Source organism: Rutidosis leptorrhynchoides, chromosome 10 (genome assembly GCF_046630445.1).
Source record: "Rutidosis leptorrhynchoides isolate AG116_Rl617_1_P2 chromosome 10, CSIRO_AGI_Rlap_v1, whole genome shotgun sequence".
NCBI lineage: Eukaryota > Viridiplantae > Streptophyta > Magnoliopsida > Asterales > Asteraceae > Rutidosis > Rutidosis leptorrhynchoides.
This window is the reverse complement of record NC_092342.1, coordinates 269,199,744-269,220,963: the sequence shown is the minus strand read 5'-3', so window position 1 is coordinate 269,220,963 and position 21,220 is coordinate 269,199,744.

The window sequence follows — 21,220 nt, the reverse complement described above, 5'->3', positions numbered from 1 at the left end:
TTAAACAAATACGCGACACTTAGATTTTAGAGAATCGGGTTTCTAAAATATTATCACTTGAGATAAATTATTTGGATAATTTATATATAATTGTTTATGGGTTTAAATAATTATATTGTGTTATATTTTATAAAAGGTTTTATAAAATATATAAGTAACAAAATAATACATAAGTTTATAACAAGTTTATAAACTTTTATAAACTTACAAGTATTATTATTAAACATTATAAGTGTGCAGATTTTGGGACTCCAAGGAGACACCCCATGCTTATTTTGGTTACTTTAAAGATGACACAACTCCTAAGGAACATGCCTAGCTAGTTTACCAAGGCTTGACTCAAGTGATACAAAAAAATACACAAAAATAGCAAGTGAAATTCAGCTCCTTTTGCTGAATTCTGGCTAATTTTTCTGCTGTCTAAGAGGGAGTTCTTGAGCTTATTTGGAAGCTTATTTTCAAGTGTCAAAAAATCCTAACCATTATACAAGGTGTTGGTGTCAAGTTTGGGGTATAATCTCTTGAGGTTTCATCACTTTGAGGCATGCATTCATCATCATCTTCATCATCATCTTGCAACTTTGAAAACAACCATCAACTAGCTTGAGGAGGTATAATCTCTAAAACCACTCTTAGTTTGTAAGTATGTTTCACAACTTGATCCTATTTGGGATTTAACTTTAAATGGTTAAAGATTTACAAGTTTTAAAATGGAAATTTATACGCTTCCGCAAATCTTATTTCTTGAATGATTATAAGTATTATGATACTTGTTAAATCCCAACAATTAGACCATGGTTTAATTCACAGGAAGTCTTCATCTCGTAAAACCTAAAAAAAATAAAAATTCAGAATGGGGGGAGAAGACTAGTTCTTTAGGGTCTGCTAGGGAAAGACCGTTCGGATTCCATTCTCGAGAACTACACGAAAACAGAAAATCTAACTCTAACAGAAATACATATTACCCTAAAAAGATTCGAACCTCCCCACACTTAGTTGAAATTGTGATTAACATTATTTTCAATTGGATCATCAACAACTTGAATATCTTTGACTTTTACTTCAATCCATTTGTTGATTTCCTCCGTAACTTTCATAAATTCAACTAACATCACCTTTTCTTTTGGTGATAAATTGGATATTAATCGGTTACATAACTTAAAGTTTCCCTTAATCTTAGCATCGTGAATCCGTTTATAAAGTTTCTTCTTTGAACTGTTAAAAACGGGTTCATCTAATTTCTTATCATCAACGGGGTTCTTTGTGATCGGATCATCATTAAGTGTTTCTTCATCTTCCCCACACTTATGCATTTTTATTGGTTTAACAGTTTTGGTTGGTGGAGATCTAAACTTTCGGTTCACAAAGGTGATCGATGTATCACCATCTGTAAGTGTCATTCTACCTTCTCTTACATCAATGAATGCCTCGGTGGTTAAATTAGAGGAATATCAAGGTTTTCCTCCATATTAATCACTATGAAGTTTGTAACAAATGTCAAACTTTCCACGTTAACAAGTAAATTATTTGCTATTCCAACCGGGTGTTTAATGGTTAGGTCAAATGATTGAACACCTATTTTGGTTGATTTTAATTTACCCATACCTAATTTTTTGTATAACGAAAGAGGCATAATATTTGCACTTGCTCCTAAATCTGCGAGTCCATTATATACAGCACCATCATTAAGCAAACAAGAAATGATAAATTCACCCGGGTCTCCTGCTTTAGTAAGTCGAGTTGGTTTGTAAACCTTTTTCGGGTGTTCTTTTCTTCGTTCTTTCACTTCTATTTGAACTTCTTGTTCACATTTTTCTTCGTTTCTTGGAATGTGAGGTTTGTATAAGAATTCTTCTTCATCACTCCAATTTGAATCCTCCCTATTTTCCAATTTTGATTTTTCACATGTTGTTGATAACATATTTATGTTTTTATTTTGAGGGTTTTCTTGGGTGGTGAAATTATGATTGACTTCATTGTCAACTTCCATCGGACCATGTATGTAATGTTTAACTCTGTGACCATTAACCTTAAATTCAATCCCATTTGAATTTATTAACTCTATTGTTCCGTATGAGAAAACTCTTTTGACTATGAATGGTCCAGACCATCTTGATTTCAATTTTCCAGGAAATAGCTTGAATCGTGAATTGAAAAGAAGAACTCTGTCTCCTTCTTTAAATTCTTTTGAACTTCTGATTCTTTTATCATGCCATTTCTTCATTCTTTCTTTATAGATTAATGAATTTTTGTATGCTTCATGTCTCAATTATTCTAATTCATTTAGTTGACTTAATCGTAGACGTTCGGCTTCATGTAAATCAAGATTACATGTCTTCAAAGTCCAAAATGCTTTGTGTTCAATTTCTACTGCAAGATGACATGCTTTTCCGTAAACGAGTTTAAAAGGTGTGGTTCCAATTGGAGTTTTGTAGGCTGTTCTAAAAGCCCAGAGTGCATCCTCCAATTTCATGGACCATTCCTTCGGATTTGATCCTACGGTTTTCTCTAGAATACGTTTTAAAGCTCGGTTGGTATTTTCAACTTGTCCACTTGTTTGTGGATGATAAGCGGTGGAGATTTTATGAGTTACTCCATATCTTTTAAGAACTTTCTCAAGTTGATTGTTACAAAAATGAGTACCCCGATCACTTATTAAAGCTTTCGGTGTTCCGAACCTTGCAAAAAGACGTTTTAAAAAGTTGACTACAGCTCGTGCATCGTTAGTCAGGAGAGCTTGTGCTTCCGCCCATTTAGATACATAATCAATGGCAACGAGAATGTAGAGATTATTATGAGATTTTGGAAATGGACCCATAAAGTCAATACCCCAAATGTCAAATACTTCACATACTTGAATGACATTTTGTGGCATTTCATCACGTTGACTTATTTTTCCGGCCCTTTGACAAGCATCACAGGATTTGCAAAGAAGGTGTGCGTCTTTGAAAATTGTAGGCCAATAGAATCCAGCATCGAAAACTTTTCTTGCTGTTAGTTGAGGCCCATAATGCCCTCCTGTTGGTCCTGTGTGACAATGGTTTAAGATTTGACTAGCTTCATCTCCGAATACACATCGGCGTATTATTCCATCGGGACAACTTTTAAACAAATGTGGATCTTCCCAGAAATAGTGTTTTATATCACTAAAGAATTTCTTTCGTTTTTGGTACGATAATCCTTTTTCAAGGAATCCACATACTAAGTAGTTTGCATAGTCTGCAAAACCATGGAATTTCATTATAATCTATTTTCAATAGATATTCATCAGGAAAGTTGTCTTGTATGGCCGATTCATTTAGAACTTCTAATTCGGGATTTTCAAGACGAGAAAGATGATCAGCGGCGAGATTTTCTGCTCCCTTTTTATCTCGGATTTCAATATCGAACTCTTGTAAGAGTAAGATCCAACGGATTAATCGTGGTTTGGCATCTTGTTTCGAAAATAGGTATCTAAGAGCAGAATGGTCGGTATAGACCACCGTTTTAGCTAGAACGAGATATGAACGAAATTTGTCAAAAGCAAAGACAATAGCAAGTTCTTTTTCAGTAGTTGTGTAATTCGTTTGTGCTCCTTGTAACGTCTTACTAGCATAATAAATAGGTTGAAATCATTTTTCAATCCTTTTTCCTAAAACGGCTTCCATTGCAAAATCACTTGCATCGCACATAAGTTCGAATTGTAGATTCCAATTTGGAGTTATCATGATCGGCGCATTAGTGAGTTTCTCTTTAAGAATATTAAATGATTTGATACATTCATCTGAAAAGATGAATGGAGCATCCTTTTCTAGGAGTTTATTCATAGGAGTGGCAATTTTAGAAAAATCTTTTATGAAACGTCGGTAAAAACCGGCATGCCCTAGAAAACTCCTAACTCCTCTAACATTGGTGGGATGTGGAAGTTTAGCAATTACATCTACTTTAGCTCTATCCACTTCAATTCCTTCCTTTGAAATTTTATGACCAAGAACGATGCCTTCTTTAACCATGAAATGGCATTTCTCCCAATTAAGTACTAGATTCGATTGTTCGCATCTAATAAGCATTCGTTCAAGATTAACTAGACATGATTCAAATGTATCACCGAAGACTGAAAAGTCATCCATGAAAACTTCCATGCATTCTTCTATCATGTCGTGAAAAATCGCCATCATGCACCTTTGAAAGGTTGAAGGGGCGTTGCAAAGTCCAAATGGCATGCGTTTGTAAGCAAAAGTACCATAAGGGCACATGAATGTGGTTTTCTCTTGGTCCTCGGGTGCTATTGGAATTTGAAAATATCCGGAAAAACCATCAAGAAAACAATAGTAACTATTTTCGGCTAATCTTTCCAACATTTGATCAATGAAAGGTAAGGGAAAGTGATCTTTTCTGGTGGCGTCATTTAATTTTCTATAATCAATACAAACACGCCATCCTATTACAGTCTTAGTAGGAATAAGCTCATTTTTCTCATTTGTGATGACAGTCATGCCACCCTTCTTAGGTACGCATTGAACTGGGCTTACCCATGGACTATCAGAGATTGGATAAATTAAACCTGCATCAAGGAGTTTAATAATTTCTTTCTTAATAACATCTTGCACATTAGAATTTAGTCTTCGTTGGCGTTGCACATACGTTTTATGACCTTCTTCCATAAGGATTTTATGTGTGCAATACGAAGGGCTTATTCCTTTAATATCATGAATTTTCCATGCAATAGCTGGTTTATGAGCTTTTAGCACAGAAATGAGTTGTGATTTTTCATTTTCAGTAAGAGAAGATGATATTATTACAGGTAATTCAGATTCACCATCTAAATAAGCATATTCCAAATGGTTTAAAAGTGGCTTTAACTCTAATGTCGGTGGTTCTTCTATCGATGATTTATATCGATATCTGTCTTCTTCTTTTAGCATTTGAATTTCTTCTGTTGTTGGTTCATATCCATTAGCCATAAGTGTAGCTAACATTTCAGTTTCATCAATTGGTTCAGTTCCTTCTCCTAAAGAACATTCTCCTGTTCCTTGTAATTCTGGAAATTCTTCTAACAATTCTGCATGTGATTCTATAGTTTGAATATAATAACATGTATCATCTGCAGATTGCGGTTGTTGAATGGCTCTATCAACTGAAAAAATAACACTCTCGTCCTCTATACTTAGGGTCAGTTTCTTACCAAACACGTCTATTATTGCTTTGGCCGTGTTTAAGAATGGTCTTCCTAATATGAGAGGTACTCGAGAATCTTCTTCCATGTCCAGAATAACAAAATCTACTGGAAATACTAAAGTTCCAACTTTAACTAGCATATTCTCCATTATCCCTCTAGGATATTTTACTGATCGATCGGCTAGTTGTATGCTTATTCGTGTTGGTTTCAATTCTCCAAGGTCTAGTTTAGCGTATAGTGAATACGGCATTAAATTTATACTAGCACCTAAATCTGCCAATGCTTCTATTGAACTAAGACTACCCAGAAAACATGGAATTGTGAAACTTCCTGGATCAGATAATTTTTCTGGTATCTTATTCAACAACACTACAGAACAATTAGCATTCATAGTAACAGCCGAGAGTTCTTCCATTTATTTTCTATTTGTGATTAGATCTTTCAGAAATTTAGCATATCTAGGCATTCCTGAAATCACATCAATGAAAGGAAGATTGACATTTATTTGTTTAAACATATCCAAGAATTTGGATTGCTCGGCTTCAAGTCTCTCTTTTCTCATTTTACTCGGGTAAGGAAGTGGTGGTTGGTATGGTTTAACATAAGGTTTTGCCTTAACTGTGTTATCTTCATTAACTTTTTCAACTACCGGTTCTTTTTCCTTATCTTGATCAGGTTGTGGTTCTTGTGGAGTAGGAATAGCTTCATCAGAAATTACAGGTATTTCAGGTGGTTTAAGTGTAATACCACTTCTTGTGGTAATGGCTTTAGCTGTTTCATTCCGGGGGTTAACATTAGTATCACTAGGTAGACTTCCCGGTTTTCTTTCACCTATCAACCTTGATAGATTGCTCACTTCTTGTTCCAGATTTTGAATAGAAGCTTGTTGATTTCTAAATGCTTGAGCATTTTGTTCATTGGTTTGTTTTGAGATGTGAAAAATTGAGTTTGAGATTCAACTAGCTTCGACATCATGTCTTCTAAATTTGGCTTTTTATCATCAGTTTGTGGTGGTTTATTTTGAAAAATAGGTCTTTGCTGATTGTAAGTATTGTTAGATACTTGTTGATTACTAGGACCTTGTTGGTTATTGTATGGAACATTTCGGTTATAATTCTAGTTTTGATTGTAGATTGATCTTGGCGGTTGATAATTATTCTGATAATTATTTCCAGGCCTTTCGTTTATGTATGAAACATTCTCTCTTTGTTCCATTGTTAGTTCAATACTGAGACAATCTTTTGTCAAATGTGGTCCTCCACGCTGCTCACAACTAATTCTTATTGAGTGAATATCCTTAGTCATCTTTTTCATTCGTCTCTCGACAGCATCTATCTTTGCAGAAATGGAATCTAAGTCATGGATAGAATCGGCTCTAGCTGCTTTAGATGATCTAACAATATATTTTTCTTGGTGCCACTCATGTGAGCGGGAAGCAGTGTTATCAATAATTTTGTAAGCATCAGTTGCTGTTTTCTTCATAATGGAACCACCAGCTTCTATATCGATGTCTTTCTTTGTAGTGATGTCGCATCCTTGGTAGAACATTTGTACTATTTGACAAGTGTCTAAACCATGTTGCGGACATCCTCTTAATAACTTTCCAAATCTTTTCCACGCCTCATATAGAGTTTCATTTGGCTTTTGTGTGAACGTAACAATTTTTCCTTGAAGCCTCACGGCTTTAGATGCAGAAAAGAATTGTTTAAGAAATTTTTCAACTAAAGCGTCCCATGTATCAATCGCCCCTTCAGGTAATGATTCCAACCAATCTTTGGCTTCTCCCTTTAAAGTCCAGGGAAATAACATGAGATATATCTATTCATCATCTACTTCTCTTATTTTAAATAGAGTGCAGATCCTATTAAAGGTACGAAGATGTTCATTTGGATCTTCCTTTGGTGCACCACTAAATTAGCATTGATTAGTCACCATGTGTAGGATTTGTCCCTTGATTTCATAATCTAGCGCATTAATGTCAGGTTGAGTAATTGCGTGACCTTGGCCAGTGCGTTTAGCTCGCATTCGGTCTTCCATACTTAGAGATTCCAGATTTTTCATGATTGAATTTGTTGAATCTGAATCACTAGAGGATTCTGATTTAATGTTTTGTTCCTCGACAATCTCCGTTTGAATGATTGGTGGTTCCGGAGGAAAGATTAATGGTTCAGGATCTCGAAATCGTCCCTGAATATTCTCCGGATTCTCAATTGTGAGGTCGGGTTCAAACAATGGATTATCGGAAATTTGAATTGGAGTACTTGGTCGACTGGATGACGATTCTAAAGAAAAATCAACGGCGACAATATTTGCTAGATGTCTTGATCGAGTTACAGGTGGTGAACGTACAAAAGGTGATGATCGTTTTGCTCGGTGCATTCACTGAATATCCTATTAGTTATAAAAATAAGAAAAATTATATAAGTTATCAAATTAATAGACTTTTCTGATTTTGCCCACGTTTCGAATAGCCAAAAGATGCAGCAGAGGGGCAGGATTCGTTTGGTCTCAATATAATTGAGTACTGTTTGGCTCCAATAACCCGGTCCACGTACAAATCCAACTATTACTACGAACCAGAAAATTTTGATGTCTATCAATTTAACCACTTAAAATAATTTTTCGTTTTAAAATTTTAGAGAAGAAATAGAAAAAAATTCTATGTCCTATAAACTAGAGCGTCGAGAAATAAGAAAGAAAAAGAGTGCGTCGAAAAACGTCGAAAAAATAATAGGCGTCGAAAAATAAAAATAAGAAAGTAGCGCGTCGAAACTTAAAAAGTCTAAAAACTAAGAATTAAAAGTTGCGTCTAAAAATATTAAAGCTTAAAAGGAATACTATATCCAAAATGGCAAAAACTTAAAAAGGTACTAAATTTTATAAAACGGCGTCGCAAAATTCTTAAAGCACCTAAATCTTATTCTAAAGAAAAAGCACTTAAGGGATTTTACGGCAAAGCCTAAAAATCTAGAAATAAAAATAACTATGGCAAAAACTATAACTTAGAACTAAATACGAAAAATACAAAAATTACGCTAAAACGAATAAAAAGATACAAAATATAAAAATATACTTAAAGTTGTAAAAAGTACAATTTTTATAAAAATATTATTTTTATATTATTTATTTTATAAAAGTATTAAGTTTATATAAATTAATTAAACTAATTAAACTTAAAAATTCAAATTAATTAAAACTAAAACTAATTTTTAATTTAAGCAAACCCTAATTAATATTAATAATAAATAAATTAACCCTAATTTCGTAATAAATGGATAAACCCAGTTCAAATACTCCGCGAGTGCCGAGGGTCCAAATTCAGCTGAGAATCAGGTCGATTTCTATGTAGGTTCAGTTATAATTTTAATAATAATTTTTTTTTCAATATATATAAAAATATAGATATAACTTAAATAAAAATTTAATTTTAAAATTAAAATAAAAATACTTATTCACTTTATAAATATTATAAACTCTTAAAAATATAAATGTATTTTTCTTTCTTTTTGTATTTTTATATTTTTATTAATTTTTTAAAACTTATATTTTTATAAAAAGAACTTAATAAAAACTTTTATAATTTTTTTTATATATATAGCGTTGCACTTTCAGCGTTTATAATCCCCGGCAGTGGCGCCAAAAACTACTTGATGTTATGCGAGGTGTACTAGGAAATAGTATTATTTTTACAACGAAATACTATTAAATACGATACAATTTTACACAAGATATTTATTTATTTATAGAATGGATATACCTAAACCTTGCTACAACACTTATAGGCAGTGTACCTAATCGTAGAGTAGTGTAGTTTTTAGTAAGTCCGATTCGTTCCACAGGGAAATTAAACAAGCTTAACGCTATATTAGTTTTAATCTTATAAAAATACAAATATATATATATATATATATATATATATATATATATATATATATATATATATATATATATATATATATATAAGTAATATTATTATTATTATAAAAGAGGATTTTTACCGTTTAATGACCTGTTTGTCGATTTTAAAACTTTAGTCGCAGTTAAAACCTAATGTAAAAAAAATAAATATAACTTAATTTAAAGCGTAAAGTAAATAACGGTAATGAAATTGCGATAAATAAAAGTGCGATAAAATAAAATTGCGATAATTAAAAAGTACGATAATTAAAAGTGCAATTAAATATGAAATAAAAGAATTATGCTTATTTAAACTTCCATAATCATGACGTTTGACGTGTTGATTTTTAGTTTATTCCCATGGGTTAATTGTCCTTTGTCCTGGATTATTCGATATGTCCATACGGATTTGTCCATAATAGTCCATCAGTCATAATCATAAAGTGCGAAAGTCTTCGTCAAATTATTCTTATTCCCGAATTCAAATATTCCAACTAATTGGGGATTCGAATTGTAACAAGGTCTTAATACTTTGTTTAATGAATACACCAGGTTATCGACTGCGTGTAAACCAAGGTTTTACTACTTTGTTAATAATTACACCAATTACCCTTGAATGTAATCCACCTCTGTTTCAACAAGTCTATTAACTATTAATCCAGTTCCGTGTCCGGTAAAATGAACAATTATTGGTATTTATAGATATCCCGCCCACCGTACCCAGTCAAGCGTATATGGTTATATATAAATACCTCAAATTATAAGTCTATATATTAAATTAACGAGGTATCATTTAGTTAATATAAAGCCCATTAATAGCCCATAGTCTAATTTCCACAAGTGTCGTTCTTTTGTCCAAACCCCCAATTATGGTCCGCCCAATTACCCAATTTTAATATTTAGCCCAACATAACGATTACTTCGGCTTAAATAAGCATAATAATAACTTAGCTACGAGACATTAATATAAAAATAACATTAACCATAACTTACAGTGATTAAAAATAGCGTAGCGTTACACGGACATAATTTCGACTTACACCCTTACAACATTCGCTAACATACCCTTATTATTAGAATTAAAATTAAAATTAAAATTATAATATAAATATATATATATTTACGTATGAATGAGAAGAGAAAAAGATGATCGAATTCAGCAAAATGCGTTGCCTTTTATAGGTCCCATCTGGATACTGTTGCCTCCGCGAGTGCGGAATTGTTTGCCTTTGAATCTCTGCGAGTGCGGAGCACTGGATTCCAGCTTACACACTTTGGATCCTAGCTTGCCGATGGATTTAAAATATAAATATAATATATATATATATATAATTTTAAGAATTATTTATATATTATATTATATTTATGTGCATAGTTGACTTGTAATTTTAGCTCCGTTGCGTCGCGCATTGAAATTTGACTCAGGTCCCGGTTTCGAATTTTCGAACGTCCTTGCGTACAATTTAATATCTTGTATTTTGTGTTTCGCGTCTTTTACTCTTGTAATTTCGAGACGTTTCTCATCAATAATTTGAACCACTTTGATTGTACTTTGTACTTTTGAGCTTTTTGGTCGTTTGCGTCTTCAATTCGTCGAATCTGTCTTTCGTCTTCACCTTTTATTATTTAAACGAATATCACTTGTAAATAGAACAGTTTCAACTAAAAGCTTGTCTTTCTTGAGGGATGATGCTATTAAATATATGTTCGTTTTTAGCATTATCACATTCCCACGTGGTCTTATAAGGTCACTTGTCAGCCGCCGACACGTGTCCTTTCCTGTTCAACTTTGTCTTTGACTTCTGTTGAATAGTACAATTGATGTAGACCGCTCAGAAAACTACTATGCTTATAATGGAGCATAGTTATCTTGTGTAGTAAGCTGCATTCCAGCTATGCTGGTTCTTCATTGCTGAGTCACTTGATATTATTGAATTGCTGAGTATACATCCTGTGCTGATTGAAGAACATTGTCGACTTTGTGCTGGTAGACTAAGCAGCAAACTAAATACTCGATAAAGCAATATCTGTTATCTATACATAAACACACTTGTGCTGGCTGCACATAATATTTTAGTGCAAATAAATTACAGTTTTGTCATAATTAAATCCTTAATTATTTTGGGGACTCAACAATACTTAAGACTTAATTTATTCACTTTTAAACCTTTTGGGACAATATACTGACTTAGTAACCTTTGACCTAGGTTGAGGACCTTCCGGACCGACTTACTACTTACATACTTTTCATATCGACTTTTACCGCATTTATCACTGTGAGTTATATCTCCTTTTGTACTTATACTATTTTTGGGACAGAGAATATATGCGCTTTTTATGTTTTAGTTACTAAACACGAGTACTTAAACTTTATATATGTGTGGGTAATATAACGGCATAAACTTTCCCCTTAGCACGGTAACGTTTAACTATTGGTTTTTGAACCGGTAGACGCGAATCTTAGATATGGATCAATAGGGTTTGACATCCCCACTCGGGCTAGTCGCGCTAGCATTTAACGAGTGTTTAATACTTTGAGAACATACGCACTCGCCAAGTGAACTTTTACGGGGTAATATATTATTTTTACGTTAAGTTAGTTACCGTGTGCCCATGGATAAGCATATACTTTATCATATACTTTTCATACATTTTTTTAATATGAAATCTCGTGGTCTACATTATATCAGTGTTTACAAAACTATAGCTCACCAACATTCGTGTTGACATTTTAAAGCATGTTATTTTTCAGGTGCTTAGACGTTGTTGCCTCCGCTGTTAGATTTGCTGTTAGACCTGCTGTGTTAGACTTCCGCTGCATTGTTTAGAGATGTCTCAATCATGGAACTTCTATCTTGCATTCACAACTTATGTTATTTTTAAACAATGGCTTTGTAATGACCTTTGTATCACATACTTATGTTTTTGCTTTCTATTCATAGAAGCAAGTTATCTTTTGTAAAACATTATCTTTTCTTGAATGCAAAACTCATTTTTAAACAGCATATAGTGTTTGACCTTGTAATGATCCTGTTGTTGATGGTCCGTACAAGATGATTTTGTATGGGGCATCACATTTTGTATCAGAACATTATTTGTAGGGAATTAGGTTGCATTAGTGCGTCTTGACTGAGTCGAGTAGGAGTCACTAATAGGACTAATCTATAACTTTCTCATTTACTTGCTTCTGCAGAACTGCTGCATGCTACTGCTTACTTTTACTGTTATATGAACTTGATGTATGCTATTGCTTATTCTCGCTACTACATGCTACTATCTGCTTTTGATTGCATGATTACTTCTGTTTGATATTGTTAATATTGCCATGCTATGTACTATTGTAGACGATCTAGGCTGCTGTAGTGACTGATTACGTGCTTTCTATATGTCTTACTGACATGGAATAAGTAATTGATTGCTATATTACTATAGCATTATTACTTATTGGGTAACGGATTTTGACTTTAGTCAAAAATTTTGTTTGGAAGATTGATTGCAAACGGAAGAGGTCCAAGAGAAATGCGCACCGCAGCACAAATTGAGGAGATGATAGTTGATCGAGTAGCCGTAGCTATGACGAATGCCAACCCTGCACAAGGTCCAATGGCGAACCGGATTGCTCAGAACGGGTGCACTTATAAGGAAATTCAGAGTTGCAAGCCCCACAATTTCAGTGGAACAGAAGGGCCAGTTGGGCTGACGAGATGGTTTGAAAAGTTAGAATCTGTGTTCCGTGTGAGTAACTGCTCCGAACCGAACAAGACCAAGTTCGCATCCTGCACGTTGTTAGATTGCGCTTTGACATGGTGAAATACGTTTGCCCAGGCTCGGGGAATTGATGAAGCGTATGCAACACCCTGGGAGGAGTTTAAGAGGGCTATGATATAGGAGTACTGCCCCAGAACTGATATTCATAAAATGGAAGCGGAGTTTTGGGAACTGAAAGTCGTAGGAACTGACCTTGGTGGCTATAACCGAAGGTACTTGGAGTTAGCCCTGAGGTTCCCCACAATGGTTACTCCTGAGTTCAAACGAATGGAACGATATCTGTGGGGACTCCCCAAGGACATCCAGGGAAATGTCACCTCTTCGAAACCAGCGAATATCCCGGAAGCTATGCGCATGGCGCACACCCTGATGAATCAAATTACCCGCCAAGAGCCAGAGAAGGTGAAATCAGAATCGGGAGCTAGTAATAAAAAACATAAGTGGGACGGAAGCAAGGGTAAAGGTTTTGATCAGAATCCAGCTAAGAGGCATGAGAATTTTAAGAGAAATAATGACTGGAGGAAAAACACAAATACAACAGCCAAGAGAAAAACAACAGCCAAGAGAAAAACACAAATACAAAGCAACAACATCTTAAGGATTTTTGCACTTTTTCTAACAGCCAACAGCTCTTCTTCTTGCGAATTGATAGTCCTCAACAACCTAGGAATGATGATCTTTGATCGTTCACATGTTGGTGGATCAAGCCACATAAAGAAGCTACAACCATTATTCTGAAATAGAATACGATTATGAAGGATTAATCAAATATACACACACAATTAAGGCTTTATGTAATTCTTTATTTAAAGAATTGGGGCTTTATTTACTTAACTGAATCGAACAAATGTAATACCTTTTTACATGGTTGTGAGATGTCCAAGATGTACGTCGGTAGCAGATACTCCACAATTGCAGTTAACTATCGTATTAAGGTTTTAGAAACTATGAAGGTATGAAAGATGAAAGCGTGAAAATGAATTTAACAGATGTATTGTATAGACGGATAGTCCTATGATGGACACGAGTGTTTGGTAATGTATTAAATAGGAGGATAGATGAATTATAAGCAAAAGGACGTAATTACCCTCACATGAAAAGCATGTGAAAACATCAACCGGTGACCATTTAACGTCTGTCAGCAATCTGGACTATCCACAAAGAAAATGCACAATTCTTGACTAAAAATGTTAAAAAATAAAGTTTGGACTATCTTAGTGTTTTTAAGCAAACCAAAAGGACTATCCGTGTAATTTTGTCCTAAATTTGTGTAGTGTATCATAAATAAACTAGAAAAATATAAGCAATCACATGGCAACAATAACTTAACAACATCAATTTCTATAAGCTCACATCATACATGTATATAATATACACATAAAAAGATCAATAATAATATAATTTACGACATGCACATTTAGTATGTCATTACGATGTGAACATCAAACGATAATGAAGTTCTAGATTAATGTAATTAATATTGAATCGTGATGAACTCGGAAATGAACCGAAAGTGAATTCTATAATGAACAGACTAAAATGATAAGGGTTAATTTTTGAAAAATGGTGATGAATGATATGAGGTATATCCGATATAGTTTTGAAAATGATGATGAATGATATGAGGTTTATCCGATATAGTTATGTATACAAATAAATTTAGTTATACTATTATTAGAGTGATTGATTTTTGATTTTTAGCATAATCCCCAATTATGAATATAACTTTATTAATTATAATTTTTAACATGTAATATATATATATATATATATATATATATATATATATATATATATATATATATATATATATATATATATGTATGTATGTATGTATATATATAATTTATGTAAAATATATTATGGATTGTTACGGTTAAATATATATGTATACTCTTTATTTTTATAATCTAATCCTAAAAATCATTTAATCCAAAAATGTTAACTGCATTTGCGGATACATGTTCGGTTTGATTCACTCGGTTCAATTTTGACATTTAATTTGGTTAATTCTGTTTCTTGTCAGCACCAACTAAAACCTTAATTTGTAAAAGCTTACCAAAATGAATTATATTGATATCATATACGTCGTACTCTCTTTAAAAAATTACGTAATAATTATATTTAATTTTATTTAAAAATTATACCATATGCTAATAACCATGAAAGTGAGCTGTGATTGATGATATATGGAGGCAAAATTATTTACAAATAAATTTGTTTTGTGACGTTGTCATTAGCATGATGTCATAACTTTATAAAAATGTTAGCTTTTTTTAAGAGGGATAATTTTTTATTTTTAAAAAAAAATTCAGTATTTTCATTTTGTGGATTTCTCTTTAAAGCATCGTTATACAAAAAAAAAATACTTTTTTAAAAAACTTCTTTTCACTTTTCTATAGTATATTATTTTAAATATTCTTACTTTTCATTTGATAAAAAGTTTGTACTAATCGTCAATATGCGTATTGTAATTATATTTTGTAGAGTATAATTTTATTTTTCTTTCTTTTCACTCAATATGAAGTTTGCATTAATCGTCGTACTTATTCTAATTACAAACTATTTAAATAGTATAATATTCAATGTATATAGCAAAATCATGTATTTATGTAAATGATTTCCACTTGCAACACACAGGTCATCTATCCATTTATCATAAAAGCTTTGTTTACCACTAGATTAAAATTGATGTATATAACAAAATCATATATCGCTGCAAACATTTTTGAGCCGCAATGCACGAGACATCTCTCCATTTATCATAAAAGCTCTTTTTATCACTAGTAGAATAATTAAAATTGACTAAACTAAATGTCGAAAGCTTTAATAATTCATGTACCATAAAGAATGTTCTTATTTTTAAAATAAATCAAAAGAATAATAAAAGAATTACAAAAAATTAAACATATGAATAATAGTTGTCGTTAAAGTGTATAAAAATTTTGTAAAAAGAAATCATATACTTCATTAAATATAAAATAACAATTATTAAATTGGATAAGACTTTTATATACCTTAACAATTTATATAATATAACAATTTAGTTACGTTAACACTTATAAATAGAACACTCTTATAGAGAAGTGCAGCTCTTCATTACTCGTATATGACCACTATTCACTATGCTTTAAAATATATCATCATTTAATTCATGATTCATATTTGAAATGACTAAATAGTTATTTGATAATTGCTCATGCATAAAAATAATTATATTTATTTATAATTCACGTTTTAAATTACTTAAATTAGTATTTTGTGATCCCTCGTTGCGGTAGGTATTTTGATATGTGTTTAATTTGGATATTTTACCTAACAATGTTAGTAATTCACACTAATACTTTACATGATAAAGTGTATGTTAGATCAATAGGTATAAGATTAGGGCTTTTTTTCGATAAAGGCACAATACCCTGGAAAATTTTATATCATAAAAAAATACATGGGGCGGATGTTTTGAAGTGACCATCCAAATTACTTTAACAAAAAGCCTATTCTAGGAAAGCATAAATCTAACAATTTAGCAAACCTATAAAATCAAAACTTTATGTCTAATACCAATAATAATACCAATACCAAAAGATAAAACTATCAAAGTTCCGGATGACAAGACTTTTACCCTGCAAAAGGAAATCACAGTTCACAATGTATAATAATAACACAAAGTAATACCTTTGATATTCCACATGATCCATGACTTCAAATCTTTGACATCAACCTTCATAAATATATCTTCAAAATCTCTAATAGCTTCAGTAACTAGAACTTCACTTTGCTTGATCTTTAACTATACACTCTGAAACTGTGTTTTTACTTCGAGTCCCATTTTTCCAGCACACTCTAGCATCCAAATAAGTACCAGCATACCTGCCATGGCTATACACAAAATTGCATACATATAAAAAGAGATCATATTTTACTTTAACTTTCCTTTTCTTTTTGCCTTTGATCGTTTATGCTTTTTATACAATCAAAAAATAGTAAAAGAACAGCAGCAACAAAATTGCAGAAGCAACACAACTCCATTCCACAAACTATACCAGATATTTTGAGGGCCATTGAAGACACCACAAAATAAACGATAGTACCTGAATGCCTGGAACCAAGCCAGGCATTCATCAAAGTGCCTCCAACCATAATAAAGAACCTGGTCAAATCAAAGTCAAAATAACTAGATAATAGGTTAAGTGCACTACATCCCCTACACAATACCAAAATCTGACATCCTAACCTTAGAATGATCTTCCACTCATACATCATTTGGACAATTATGCTCATCAAGAAATACCATATAACATCTACAAATACAATGACATAGCCACATGACAAGAAAAGGTCAAACTGCAATGTAATCACTGTTTTAAAACTACTACTATATGTCATGACTCGGAAAATTTCGACTTATTTTGAATCAAATTCTCCATATGATTTCATATTTCTGACACGATAAGCAAAGTCTGTAATGTTGAATCTCAAAAATTTTGAACTGTTTTTATACATTCATTTGACCTTCGATTGTACCCTACGATTTACGAACAACTATTTTTAAATAGATACATATATATTTATATGTATGTATATATATATATATATATATATATATATATATATATATATATATATATATATATATAATGATTTGAAATATAATTTGAAATAAAATACTATTTAAGTGTTAGAAATAAATATGTAAAATAAAATAAAATAAGATATAATAAAGTTGTATTTAAAAATGAATATATATATATATATATATATATATATATATATATATATATATATATATATATATATATATATATATATATATATATATATATATATATATATATATATATGAATTTGAAAAGCTATTCTTTCTTTCTTTCTTGTTATCTGTCCACTTCACCTCCTACTTGAAACTAGAATGAGAACCTTTTAATTTTCATTTTCTCCATTGCACGTTTATTTTTCTTTATAGTTTTATATTCATATCCACTAGCTTAGTTAATAATTGTTATATATATACATGCATATGTTGACAATTATCACCAATTATTATATCTCCCTTTTACCGTGTTCTAGTTCCATCAACAAACCACTTGTGAAATTGTAACATATCGTGATAATTGATTTGTGATTGAACATTATTGTGTTTACTTTATGTTGTATTCATCAACTTGATATATATATATATATATATATATATATATATATATATATATATATATATATATATATATATACACACACACACACATATATACATACATAACATATAAGACACACATATATTAACACACACATACCACCACTACTGCATACTATGTTCTATTTTCATTCGGTTTCCATCTACACCCAACAACCGTCGACATCACATGGAGAATTATTTAACCCGTGATTGGAATTACTAATTGATAGAATTACTTTTTCTTTCAATCAACATCTAAAAGTCTATATAAATACATAAACATATGAGATATACTTATTTAAATATGATAGATTTCTTCCATCACTCATCAACCTCTCTTCCTTTCTCTGCCATCAACCTCAAACCCATTTAACAACTTGATACTACGATTTCTGTTTCTAACCTATTCAAACAACCACCATATTCATGCCTTATGTTTACTCTTGCTATTCGAATGAGACACCCAAACATCACCACTTCACCACCATAAATCCTCACGATCAACCTTAAACCACCATCTTCATCATAGAACCTTCACCATCAACCCGCCACCATACTCACCAACGGTCACCACCCTCCACCGTCACCACCTTAACACCACCCATGATCACTAAATAACCACAAGTATCATCGTGAATCACTCACACCTTCTATTTCTGTTTCGATCTTCAACCCACTTGCTACTCCATGGTAAACGGCTACTACAGTTGCTGTTACTTCTTCTTTTTTCGAACGAGATCATCAAAACCACCACCTTAAAACCCACTTCTTTCCTTCTATCACGAGAACCACCACAACAACCATTAAAACACCCACCACCAATCGCTGCTGTAAGCTACTACTATTCAATTATTGTTTCCTATTTGAGCAAGACTAAACCATACGCTATCTGCAAACTACTGCAACTTATGCTTACTAATTTTTCTGTTTTTAATCGAGCTATTACGCTACTACTTACTCCTATTTCAGCTACAACGATCACCACCACCTGCGTTTTCTGTTTACTGTTTTCTTTTTTTTTTCGTGACCCAACACCAAAACAACCACCACTCCATCGCCACCATTGTTGCTACCATACTTTTGTTTTTTTTTTCTGGTATTGAACGAAACCACCACAAACTCTTATTATTTTTCTGTTTTAATAATGATGATAGCGAGATGATATAAGAATGATGAAAAAAGGATGATACATTTGATGATCAATGATAAACGATGATGATGATGGAGAATGATATAATAGCGATGATGATGGAGGATAAGTGAGATTGATGATGATTGTGGTGATGTTAGTGAAGAAGAAGATTGAAACAGAAAACGGGTTAAAACAATTAGTTTGGGTATTAAATCAGGAAAGTAACAAATGGAGCATTGGTTTGGTGTGGTGTTGGGTTAACGAGAGGTCACGAGTTCGAGCCCGGATAGTGGCGTTTTTTTTTTTTTAAAAGCCTATTCTTTTGAGGTAACATTTTATTTATTTATTTATTTATTATTATTATTATTATTATTATTATTATTATTATTATTATTATTATTATTATTATGAAAATAATGCAATTTATTAGTATTATCATTAATATTAGGATTATTATCATGTTTAAAAATATTATTATCATCATTATTATTATTATTATTATTATTATTATTATTATTATTATTATTATTATTATTATTATTATTATTATTATTAATATAAGTATTATTATTAATATTATCATTATTATTATTAATATGATTATCATTATTAGTTATTATTATTAAAATTATTATCATTATTATCATTAGTAGCAAAGTTATTATTATAGTTATTATTATTACCATTATTATTTTTATTATTGTCATTATTACTAAAAGTATCATTATTTTTTTTAATTTATCATTTTTATTAAAATTAGAATTATTATTGAAATTAACATTTTTATTAAAATTATCATTTTTTATTATTCAAAATTATCATTATTATTATTATTAGAATTATCATGATTTTTATCATAATAATTATTATTTTTTATAATTATTATTATTATTATCATTAATGTATCAAATAAAGACTTTCTATATAAAAATATATTTATGACATAAAATATAACTACATTAGGATCAATATTACATATTATATTAAATAATATTTTAATGAGTAATTACTATATTAAAATTTGATATGAAAAGTATTAGTTATATAAAATATATAGATTAAATATAAATTTATCTATATAACATATAATATAACAAGTATATTATTAATAATAATATATATAAACTTGTTCGATTACTATTACGTGTTAATATATATAAATGATATAGGTTCGTGAATCCGAGGCCAACCTTGCATTGTTCAGTGCCGTCGTATGCATATTTTTACTCCAAAATATCGTATCGTGAGTTTCATTTGCTCCCTTTTTAAATGCTTTTGCAATATATATTTTTGGGCTGATAATACATGTGCTTTTATAAATGTTTGACGAAATAGACACAAGTACTTGAAACTACATTCTATGGTTAGATTATTAGACCGAATATCGCCCATTTTTAGTCTGGTAACCTAAGAGTTAGGGAACAGACACCCTAATTGACGCGAATCCTAAAGATAGATCTATCGGGACCAACAAGCCACATCCGGGTTACGGATGCTTTAGTACTTTGATTTATCATATCCAATGAGAGTCCCGGAATGATGGGGATATTCTATATGCATCTTTTTAAGGTCAGTTATCAGGTGTTCACCATATGAATGATATTTATACACAGGATATGTGTATCATGTTTTGTACACGAGATATGTGTGCGGTTAAATATATGAAATCTTGTGGTCTATTAAAATATTGAAATGATTGTTATGATAAACCTATGAACTCATGATAGTGCTCGAAATGAACATATATTTAGTAGCAATATCCTTCCAATATGTAAAGTTTTCAGTTGCAATTGTTCTATATTCAAGTAATATTCGTTTAAATAAATAGGTAATAAAGACAAAAGGCGAAAACGAAGATTTGAAGACGCAAACGTCCAAAAAGCTCAAATGTACAAGATACAATCCAAGTGGTTCAATTTATTGATGAGAAACGTCTAAAAATGACAAGAGTACAAGTTGTGAAACGCAAAGTACAAGATATTAAATTATACGAAAGGACGTTCGAAAATCCAGAACCGAGACCTGAGCCAACTATCAACGCCCGACGCAACGGACCAAAAATTACAAGTCTACTATGCACAAGAATATAATA